This window comes from Eublepharis macularius, chromosome 4, assembly GCF_028583425.1.
Source record: "Eublepharis macularius isolate TG4126 chromosome 4, MPM_Emac_v1.0, whole genome shotgun sequence".
Classification (NCBI taxonomy): Eukaryota; Metazoa; Chordata; class Lepidosauria; order Squamata; family Eublepharidae; genus Eublepharis; species Eublepharis macularius.
The window spans coordinates 102,759,528-102,771,670 of record NC_072793.1 but is presented as its reverse complement, the minus strand read 5'-3'; the positions used below and the strand labels follow the sequence as shown (position 1 = coordinate 102,771,670).

Below are 12,143 nucleotides of genomic sequence, written 5' to 3'. Positions count from 1 at the left end.
GTCCATCTCTGCTAACCCTTTCCTATAAAGAAAGGACTCTTTTTTTCCCATCTGTCTGAAATTTTGCAGGGAGGATTCCTAAAATGAGAATTAAATAAGGGTAAATATTTGCAGTTGGAAATTGAATTTCCATTGCGACCAATAGAAATAAATTACAAACAAAATAAAGAAAATGAACATGTGCAAAAAAGATGATAAAGGGAAACAATAAAAACATTTAAAACTAGAAACATTTCAAACTGGAAGCAGAAGAGTAATTGTGCAGATCTCTACAAATTATCACAGGATTCAAGAAGTAGATTTCTGAGGTGGAAAGCAAGAACCTGCTTAACAGACCACCTGTATGCAATGGCTTGGATCCCACAGAACATTTCCACTGTTGTAAGGAACTTCCATTAGCAGAGAGGACCTAGCTCACCTCCCCCTCCAGCTGCAGCCCAAAATTCCCCTCAAACGGCTGCTCCTTGGGGGAAAGGGACACCCAGAGACAGCATGAAGTCGGAGGTCAATTCCAAGATGGAGGGGGAGAGATGACACTCCTCCACAGGATCCAACCCAATATAAATTAGAGGCAAAAAAAATGCCACATGAAGACAAAAAAAATGCCATACAGTAAGTGTACTACCTAGAAAACACATCATATACACATCATAAACACATTAAACCCAGGGGTTTTTTTCTGGGAAAATAGGTGGCGGAACTCTCAAGAGGGAAATGAGTAAGAAACACACAGGATTCTTTGAAATAATATTATTTTCAAGCACTATTTCCGAGTATTTTCAAGAGGTGCCGGAACTCTGTTCCACCGCGTTCCCCCTGAAAAAAAGCCCTGGAAAGACCCATTTTGGATTTCAATGGAGTGAAGAAAGATTTCTGGGAAAGATTCTGGAGGGAATTATTCACTGATGTCCAAAGACCCAGTTTTGAGTAAATTCACAATTTAATTGTGAAAGTGTGTCTTAAAAGTATCTGTTGTCTTATTATAAATAGCACAGCAATACTACTGGAACAAAAAAGCAATGCCTTTATCTTTTGGGAGCAAAGGGATTTGTGCTTCTGGCATACAGACCTAATATGTAGATCAATTTAAATCTGTGTAAAACCAGTGAATTAAAAATAGGTTCTCCAAAGGCATGTGCTCAGAAACATGGGGCTGCCTCTGTTCCTCTAGATGGCTCTTATTTTTTTTGCTCAGACTTTCAGTTAAAGAAGTTTATTCCAGGATGATATTCTACAGCGGAATGTGGATTAATGAGCAACATATGCTGCATTTTTAGCACTGTTGATTGGAATGTTCCAGCACTGAAACATACTCTGCTTCCAAAACCAAACCTGAAAACTTCTGCAATGAATTCTAAAGTTCATTTATAATAGCTACAAGGATGTGTATCACATCATGTTGGAACTTGTCACTATCTCTTTCTTTAATGTGCTGCTAGAAGAGAATTTGGTATATAGCATAATTTTTAACAAAAATACTTATTATCAGACAGTAAGGGTTAAAAATTCTTCAGACTAGTTTGCAGAAAATTGGATTTGTTAAAATAGAACACTGAAATATCAAATTTCATAATGATACATCTACTTCTGAATATAGCTGAGGGGCTAGGGGACCCACCTGGGAATAGGAGAGCTTTTTCTACAAACCTTGGGGAATGCCCAGGTTTGCAAGAAAATCAGAGAAGGGTGGGGAAAGTAAGGCTTATCTGAAGCACATAATTAACTTACAGGGGGAAAAGGATCTTGTGATACTGTATCACATGAGCTTGGCTGCCATTTTGGGAATTGCAGCGCAATCTATTAACATTACTGAAATGGCAACAGCAAAACGAATTTGGGAAGGAAGCCAGAGGTGGCGGGGGAGGCAGAAAGGAGGAGGTGAGAAGGAAGGAAGGAAGGAAGGAAGGAAGGAAGGAAGGAAGGACAGAGCTGGTGAGATGGGGTAAATAAGGAGGTTGTGGCAGTGGCAGAACAGGTGGAAAGAGCAGGCACTGGAAGGGTGGTAGGAAGAATGGAGATAGCAGCAGCAGGAGAGAGAAGGGAGCAGGAGGCAGGAAGGTAGGGCACTGGAAGGATGAGATTCCCTTTCTCTCTGATGTTTCTGAGGTCAAACATTTGATGTTACATCTAAATGGTTCATTGTCATCATAACCCCTTGGCACTAGTCTTAAGTGTTCTCAGATATATAACTGAGAGCCAGTTTGGTGTAGTGGTTAAGAGCACAGGTCTCTAATCTGGAGAGCTGGGTTTGATTCCCCACTCCTCCACTTGAAGCCAGCTGGGTGACCTTGGGTCAGTCACAGTTCTCTGGAGCTCTCTCAGCCCCACCCACCTCACAGAGTGATTGTTGTGGGGTAATAATAACATACTTTGTAAACTGCTCTGAGTGGGCATTAAGATTTATATACCTGAAGGGCGGTATATAAATTGAATGTTGTTGTTGTTGTTGTTGTATAAAGATCTCAAGAGAATGAGAAATGAATATCATAAATTGGACTCAGACTAAAGTTTCTCCTAAAGGTAGTTTCCACCAGTTTCCCTTTTTGTGCTGCAGATCCCAATTGACTTTCATGCTGTTCCCATGGGTCCTTTATCCCCCGGGAACAGCACTTCATGGAAATCAGTGGGCTGCAGCCAGAAGGAGGAGGCAGGAAAGATCTATTCCACAGAAGTGTCTTGCATGAGCAAAAAAAGTCAGACTGACTTTTTTTAGATTAAACTAGGTTCCTAGCACCTAGTTTAATCTATCCAACACATAGTTCTGAGATTCAAAATAACGTTGATACTATCAATTACCATTAGAGATGGGCACAAACCGGGAAGATTCCAAACCACGCGGTTCGTAGTTCATCATGTTTCAGGAATCATGAACTTTCACAAACTTGCCCTGGTTCATTCAGTTTATGACAACGTCACTTCCAGGTCAGCAGAAGGTCTGCAGAGAGCCAATCCCTCCCCCCACAGGAAACTGATTGATCTGCACTAGGCTGTCTGCAGTGATGAACCAAAATATAAACCAAACAAACTGGGGTAAAATTTGTCACCATTTGTGAGATATGAGCACCCATGAACCACCAGTTCGTAAACCACGAACCAACCCAGTTTATGACAAACTTCAATTCGTATTTTGGTTCGTGCCCACCTCTAATTACCATCCAATTATGTTGTTTCAAAACTTTATACCACATTCTCACTAAACTGGAAGACTTAAGATTCTAGCAAAACTATTTCAGATTATCAGATTGTGAAAAGGGGAAAGCACAAATTATGGTTCCTAGCACCTAGATTAATCTATCAAGGGCCTATAAAACAATTAAATGTGGCTTGTCAAAGGACAACATCAAGATCCCAGTATCCTGCCCTGGAACAATCACATCACTTCTGAACAGGCCCATTGTGTTGCTGCATTGCCAAGAAGCCTCCACAGGCCTATTTGCCATGCCAACACTACTGTTATACCGACAGTAAGCAAAGTGGAAATCCACCCAGAACTGTAACACTACTGTTATATGCTAGCACTATGGTACTGTTAAAAAAAACCAAAATAAAAGCAACTATTTAAACTGAAACAGCAAAGTACAAGGTACAGAAGAGTACAAAATATAGGTGTGTCAAAAGTCAGCTATAACTTGAGGGCACTCTCCACCAAATAGCACATAAAACAAATAACAAACAATTAATGTATTCCAACAGTGTTTAAAATTATGATGATAATACCATTAGTTGCCAATGATATAACAGTGCACTGGAATTCTATAGACAGCATAAATAATATAGTCCCAAATTCAATATATGATAATGCATATAAAAATTCACATGTATCCAGATCATATACATTTTTTCTTTCAAGAAGAATAAAATATCCAATTTAAATTAATGATAAATCCAATTCACATCTATAAGGAATCAAAGAGTATATTATATTCCTAAAATAAATCCTTAAAGAATTCAAGCAGCAGGTGTTGAATTCAAGAAGCAGTCATTAGTAGTCAATTTCACTTACTGTTTGCTAGCAGAATTCTGTCCTCATCTAAACAAGTAAGCTTGGGAAGGCTACTGAGGGATCTGGGGTAGATCTGTCAGCTAACACGAAATATACTAAAACAAATCTAGTTATAGATGCTATTAGCCATAAATCATATGCCTCTTTAATTTCTTCCCCAATTTGATCCATTCAAACTTAACTTTCTTCTCTTGATATCATTTTCTTTTCAAATAAATTAATTTTGAGTTCAAAATCAAAGGACAACATTTGTAGCAAAAGCTCAAACTGTATTGATAATTCATATTTTAAAATTCCCATAATACTGTTACTTGGAAGAGGCATCATGCTTGGGTTGCACAGTATTAGTTTTTGTTATGAGAATTCTAAGTTGCCCCATTTGCAGAACGCTACATTTTCTCATAATGCTAAAATAGTCGTTTCAGTAGTCCAGGAGAATTTTTAGTTTTCCAATTCTAGCCTTAAAATTAGAAAGTAAATTCCACCCCCACCTCAGTAGAGCATATACAGTAGCAAGTAGGGATATGCATAATGAAATAAAAGCCAAAAATACGCACAGAAATTGTTGGTTCAGCTCATTAAAGCAGCTTCTGGAATGGTGAAATAAATTCAGGAAACAAGGCTATAATGTCTCCCCACACCCCGATTTCGCTTCTTGTCTGTGCAGCAGCTGCACAGGCAGGCCAAGCAGTGGTGAACCATCCAGTAGCATCTTGTTTTCCTTAATGACAAGTCCATGTGCACTCATCATGCAACCAATTGGAACCAAAGGGGAGAGACTGAACCCTTAGCATTAACTCGGTTGGTGAGAAGGGGATGTGTGCGAAATGAACGAGTGCATTTTTTCTTCAGCGCTTCCTGGGCAATGGCATTGGCATCGAGGGGCTTATAGGGATTGAATTGCAATAGGTTTGCTTTGCATTGGGGAGGAGAGCAGCAGATGGCATGGTGCCATGGGCACCAGCATCACCAGCACCATGCCTTTCTGTACATTTTTATGCACAATGCAAGGAAAGTCCAGCAACATCCATTCAGGCAAAGCAATTATTAAAGGAGAGCTGCACTGAGGACATCCCAGGCACATGGAGCTAGTTCATGCCCATTCAATGGCCTTCTGCTGCTTTTGTCCTTGGCTTAGGTGCCAAGGTGCCAGTGCCACCACTGTGATTAATGAAGTCCTCCAAACATAAGGGGTCAAGGAGCACCAGGAGGAATTTTGTCTTGCCCAGAAAACCTTCTGTCTTTGGGGGCTTTTCTGATTAAAACTGTTAACCCAGTGTTAGATGATGCAGAGGTAACAGATGTGTACATTGTACACCCAAGTCTTTCCAGATCAGTATTCCATGTGGAAAGACTGACTTGGTCAGATTTTTTATTTTCAGGCATTCAAACAGGACTCTTGTTCAGTTCTGTCCTTCATTTTCTTGTCTTCATTTTCATTCAACTCAGGGTTAATAGTTTTAGGGAGACTGGCAGCCAGCAACTTTTCCATTTTTACTAGAAAAAAGGGGGAAAAAGAGGATCATCCTCCCTCTACTACCCTTCTTGTGAAAGAAAAACCAACATCTAATCTTCCCTTTCTGAATGCTTTTATGCAGAATGCAAGGACAGTCTGGAGGCCAGCAGTATCTTCATGGGGTTAATTAGGGAGTCCTGGACTGCTGCAAAGGCTCACGGTTTGCTGATTAGGGTGAGGTTCGCCCCTCATTGTGGAAACAAAACTACAAGGCACAGGGGAACATGACATAATATCAGAACATGTGCAGCCAATGCCCACCTTGCATGCACATAATACGCCAAAACTCATAAAAACAAAACAAAAAACCCCAAACGGATCAAATCTGAGCTGGCAGTGCCCCCCACCCCCAGAACAAACTATTCCTGAACCCTTGGAATTGAAAATGAAACAGAAATTTTCTCAGTGAATGCCTCTAGTAGTAGATGTGTCCATAGGGACTCATAAGAAATTTTCAAACAACGCATCTATCATGAGAGATGGTAGATCTCATGAACCAACAATGCTCTTGGCAGAGGCATATATGATATGATCTGGGGACTTTCTGATATATAGTTCAGTCTCTGGGTATGATATGACAGTAACTCTCAACCATGTTCACAGAAGGGGATACTAAGTCTTGCATTACATCTTACCTTGCTGAATATGAGCAAGTTATATCATCATGACACATAGAGCTCTTGGTGCTGCCTGTGTATGATTATTCCTATCCTATGTTGACACAGTGCTCAAGGTCATACTGTCCCTCCCGTTTGATTTAAGAACACTTGTGTGGCCCTTCTTTCATTATTTATAAATCAAAGACACTAGAAAAGATGACTCATCCCAACTGGAGAAAACTTTGCTTGCTACAAAGCCTGCTGTCATTACTGGACATTTCCAGAGTTGTTGTTGTTCTGAAAACCTTTCTGTCAGACTCTCTATCCATACAACACCACTCCTGTCTAATTTACATTTATTTTTAAACTGCAAATGGATAACTCTGAAGTTTGTGAAGTGTTGAGTGCCTCTCCCTAGCAATACAGTCAGAGGCTTATTGTCTTGTCAAGATAGCAGGCTGAGGAGAACAGCATGCTTCTATTCATACATGTATTTGTGAACAGATGGGGGGGGATCCACAGGACTGGAGCAGGTGGTATGTTTGTTTTCTGGAGCAAAGAGCCTAAAAGCACCACATCAGCTGCTCCAGGTGCAGATAAAAGGTAAGGAGTGGGAATTTCCTTCTTTTACCCTATTATCATAGGGAAATATGTATATCTTTCAAAAAGCAGCTGTTCTTAAAACTCAGTTGACATATGAGTATAAAGATACCATAAGATCATGAATTATGTCACTCTAACTAGCTCCGACTGTTACTAAAATCTCTCTTATTTGATTCCAGCCCCTTTCTATCTGCAAGTCACAGAAATGTCTTCTCTGACAAAGTTCCAAAAGAAATGAAAAAACAAAGTAAAGAAGGAAAATGTCTTAAGGAATAGAGAAATGCTGAGCCCTTGGGAGGGGGGGGGGGGCGGTCTTGGATTTGCTTTAAATGTGAAAACATTTCTATGTTCTTGTAATAAAGATGTTTTGTATCAGTTTGTAAGCAGGCATATTGGCGGGGGGCATACCAGACAGGAAGGATATCTAAAAATGGTACAATCGAGCCAAACTAGTAGTATGCAGCCAAAATATCAGCAAGTCAGATTTTCTGAAATCTGTCCTGACTTCCTACAGCACTGCCTCTTAGCCCTCATTGCACCCTTAAGAAGACCAGGGCATAGTACTGTGGTAATAGGAGAAACCATATTTGGCAGAATTTTCCCTTCTGTGCCACGAAGTACAGAAGTTTTTGGCTAGCTAGGCCATAGTCATTGAGCCTCCAAGGTTACTATACCTATCCACTGCTGCCCCTGGGCTCTGTGTGAGATGTTGCCCCAGCCCAACCTCTCTTTGACCCTCCTACTCCATGGCTTCAGAACCAATTGTTAATCAACAACATTCCTGTTTCTCAACTTACTATCTGGACTTCTCAACCTCACTGGCATTTTCAGCCCCCTTCAATAAAAAATATACATCTTGTCCTTCCAACCTGTGAAATTCTCACATTCTATTTATTTATTAAAATAAGAACATCCCACCATACCATGTTCCTTTCCTCAGCCAGTTTTCCCCTGACCTTATTTACCTCAAGCTCGTTTTCTTGATGACTCAATGAAATACCCATGGTCAGAGTCTAGGAACTTTTGAATACAAAAAGTTGAAGGCACAACAGTGAGAAGTTTTGGCCTTCGTGCCCTGTTTACAAGCCTTCCATGAGCATCCTGCAATGATGGGCTACTGGTCTGACCCAGCAGAATTCTTAAGTTCTTCCATCTACCCTCCTCTTGGGTCCAAGTGCTTCAGCCCGCTACTTACTATGCCCTCTTCTTTCAGTCATCCTGCCCCTAAGCCTGCTACCTTTGGAGGTATTTATCACCTTTGCACTTTCTGCTCCGAAATCAGACCTCCCCCATCAGCTAGCCAGCAGTGGCTGGGGTTGGGGCAGCAGAAAGTGAATCTGGGTTGCTTCTGCTCTTCCCATTACCTGGATGATCAAGGCCACAAAAAAACAGCAGGAGAGTGGTTAGGGGAAGGAAGTGTAAGTAGGGCTGGGGAAAGCAAGTGGGTGGCACTGGCAGCAATGAGAAGGAGAAGAGCTGGGGGGAATGGAGGTGGGGGAAGGGTGAGCAATAGGAGGGGAAGCAGGAAGCAGCATAGAGAAAGGGATTTCCCTCCCCCATGAGTTCTTTGTGGGTCTCCACTTGTATCTTTCTAACTGGGATGTGCTTTTTGGCACAAGCTAATCAAAACTGGAACTTGGAACGTTGCATCCTTTAATACAGTTTATTGTGGTTAATTGGAAAATTAACAACATTTGAAGGAAGTTTGTTCATTCTTTGTTTTCTGGCACCTTCCTGATGCTGTTTCAGTATGACAAGGGTAGTGAGAACAGGAGGGGAGAAGGATGAGAGAAAGTGTGTCTACAGACAATGGGAGTGACAGACACATTGACAAACCATCAGAATGTATTGTCAGTGTTGCCAGAAAAGAGAATGGTGCTGATGAATCTCTGCACACAGCATTTTTGCTCATCATTGTTCTGTTTGGTCTTCCATGCCTGTGTTGATCACTTTCTCCTTCAGAAGTTGCATTTACAGGTTCTCCATTGCTTGCTTCGTATGCCTGTGTGAGGCAGAATGTGTTCTTGCCTTTGTGGGATGCCAAATGCATTGGCTAAGTAACTCTGCCTGCTTTCTGAGGTTGCCCAATACCTTCCTCTATCTATTCTGCAAGTGATAAACTTGCCTATAAAACAAGAACCCTTTCTCCTAGCTGCCTGTAATTTGGCAGGGAGGATCCCTTGGATGAGAGGCACGAATGAGAATTGCATCCCAATTGGAGGGAGGAGGAAGTTACAGCTGGAAAGATGGCTCCTGTTAACAAAAACAAAGAAAACAATATTATGAAAGAATAAAATGAATTTAATACTGTAATTTTTTCATACTTCTCCAGCCCTACGTCTCCAGTTTGCTGGTCTTTGTCCATAAAAAAATCATTCAAGTTTTGTGTCTCCAGTCATGCCTGATGCCTTGGTTGAGAAGGTATTTAAAAACACATACTAAGAGGATGAGGAGCACTCATAATCTTGAAGTACTGGGGAATTATCTCAGAGGCCTGTGCTGAGAGGAGTGACCAGCTACAGTAAGGTTAATTGGGACAGAGAACATCTGTGATTTTTTTAAGATAAGAAAATCTTGTTTAACACTGTCTCTTTACCCAACTAAGAGAGAGGAAACTCATCTTGGTGAGTGAAGTAACTGAACTATCATTTAGAAGCACTTATTTTTTCCTTGGCTAGTCATTTAGAAGCACTTACTTTCCCTTGGCTTGCCGTGCCTTGATACTTCGAGTGCTTAAAGAGACAGAACTGAGTATGCAATTAGCTGTAGCAGCTGAGCAAATGTCATGTAAGAAATAACCTCTGGGCCATTCCTGTGTGGGTTTATTCTGTTCTGAAGAAGACCTTGAAAAGAACAAGATAAGATAAGAAAGGAAAAGACAAGTGCTTGGAGCTATTATGGGGATGAAAAGAGTCTATCTCTTTAAGTAGGAGTGTATGACACCTACGAGCAAACAAACTAGGCTAGAGGACTTCTTTGCTCCATTTAAACTCTCAAACAGATTTAATTGCCTAGCTCAAGATATCTGCCCATTAGAACAATTCTCAGAACAGCCCTTGGAACAGTTGATGAGTTCAAAGAATAGTATGATGGTTCATGACCTCATTCAATATCTCCTATATGCCAACCTGGTAATGCTGAGGAACTGAGCCTTCTAGCAACCCAGATGAATCTGATAGCAGAGACCTTGCAGAAAATTTATGAGAAGCTTGATATAATAACAGCTTACCTTTCAGGGAGTATAAAAAGCTCAGTTAACTGTCAAGGGGATTTGTGGAATCAAAGGAACAATGCCTATGAGAGGACTTTGGATAAATGTTTGGAATCTAAAAGGAAACCTGAATACACCTGATGTATTAGCCCAAAAGAGACTGTTACTTTAATTTATGAGCCAAACTGTGTGGTAGTAAATGTTTTTCCCTAGCAAGGGAGATATATAAATTGGTCCACTAAGCTCTGGGCCAGTAAACATCTGGCCTTTCTTCTTAATAGGAGACTGTCTTCCATCGATCTTATCAAGGTTGAAAGATTCCCTGGACCTTTGCGATTTGAACAATTTCTTCTGCTGTTTCATTCTAATGAAATTCCAACTTATAAGTTTGCACATAATTCTGATTATACTGAGTTTGGTATTAAGTTTCAAAGGTATTTCAGGAATGCATCAGTTCAACAGTTAGTGTATTTAAATCCCCATTTGCTGAAACCAAACTTAGATAAGGTTAACACCAATATTAAACAGGGAAGAGGGAGGGCTCTTAGGCTACCTGAGTCTCCAAGGCTAATTGGTCTTTCTCCTTCCCAGCATTCACTCTCTCCTAGAAGGGTTAAGAATATGAAGATCCCTGTAGCCCCTGAAAATCTGCCCTCTACTAGCCCTGAACCTATGGAGGCTCTGGTAAATCTGGAAACTATCAGAACGGAAGACAACGTAGAGGCTGGTCTTCCATCCTTTTTTTGGCCTCTCCCTGTAGGAGAACAGGATGACCCGATAAATCGTCTTCAAACATTGTTTTCTGCCCAACTCGATTCAATCAAGCTCCTCGGTAGAACTTCCAACCCTAACCCATTCATTGTAAGTATGAGTACGTCTCGCTGACATCCCAGCTTCTTTTTATCCCTCAGTCACTCAATCATTCAAGTTTCCCTTGTAAGAAAGCTTTAGCAGTTGTTTTCAAACCCTGCAATAGATTTGAGGTTTCAACCCTAAATCCAATCCTGTCCCAGAAAATCCCAGTTCATCCTGCCCCAGGAGAGCCAAAGACTCACTTATATGTGTATAAAAATCATCCCCTAGGCCTCCTGCCATTGTTGCTGGTTTATGAGTTTACCTCAATCTCATGGTGGTGAGTCTACTTCCTCACTCTTGTTAAAATCACGAACTTCCCAACCTTGTCCCTTGCACCTTGTAGCTGGTTTCACCTTCAATATCACCTCCGGCTGATTGGAGTGGGCTGATGCACAAGGATCAATATGTGTGATAGCCCCTCTAAAAGGTGCCAGTACTCAGTACCAGAGAGTTCCTTCTCAAACAAACTCCCTTATTTTCAGGCTTCACTTCCAGCCATTGCTTGTTAAAGGCCCTCATACTACGTTAGGTTAGTCACTTTGCTGACACTCATGGTTGAAAATACTGAACTGCTGATAACAATTTTGCTAGCATTCATGTAGGCATATGTTTCTTTTTCAGACATGGATTAAAATATATTTTAAAATATTTTTTTAAAAAAAATACTTGTGAGATACAGTGATGGGCAAGAGATGTGTAGTGTCCTTGAGGAATGCAGTTGTGCTTTTCATATAAATATAAATAACATTTCTTTATTAGCTTCCACTTGGGAAATCTTAAGCTAGTTCTCACTTTGATCTTGTGCCCTTTGTTTGTGTGTTTACTTTTACAAGGGATGCAAGTAATATCACACATTTACTGTCCTCATTTATGTTCCAGGCTGACTGAAGAGTCTGGAATGAGCAAGTTGGCTTATATACCTCTCTCCATGTGCTGTACAAGTGCTACCTGGATTTCATAAATTTGGTGTTTGTGTATGTCGGGGAGGGGGGCAGTGTCTTTAATGATTATGTATTTTAAATGTACTGAGCTAATGTTTCTAACTTTTTTGCATTTGTGGAACGTAATTCTTCACAATGTGCAGAATAAAAGCAAATAAAAATGAATAAAAAATAAACTGAAAAAATAAAAAATGTTAGGATTGCTTGAAACTAGTGGGATGGTCATGGATAGCGGGTTTTGTAAAAAATCTGCAAAACTGTGTACTTGTGAGTACACAGGTGGGTCTTGAATATGAGTAAATGTGTATGTATGCATCCCAAGCTTTAGACGTGGATTCCCTCACCTTTCAAACTCCCATCCCTTCCTCTGCTTTCCAGGGAAAATTAATAATGATGATGATGATGATGATGATAA

General features: G+C 40.6%; 1 long non-coding RNA gene across 1 annotated transcript; it reads left to right on the top strand.

Moving 5' to 3' along the window:
* Positions 1-9,069: 9,069 nt before the first annotated feature.
* LOC129327520 (uncharacterized) lies at positions 9,070-11,783 on the top strand. Its single transcript, XR_008596840.1, has 3 exons — positions 9,070-9,142; positions 10,693-10,793; positions 11,667-11,783. It is a non-coding gene; the product is annotated as an uncharacterized LOC129327520 (long non-coding RNA).
* Positions 11,784-12,143: the final 360 nt, after the last annotated feature.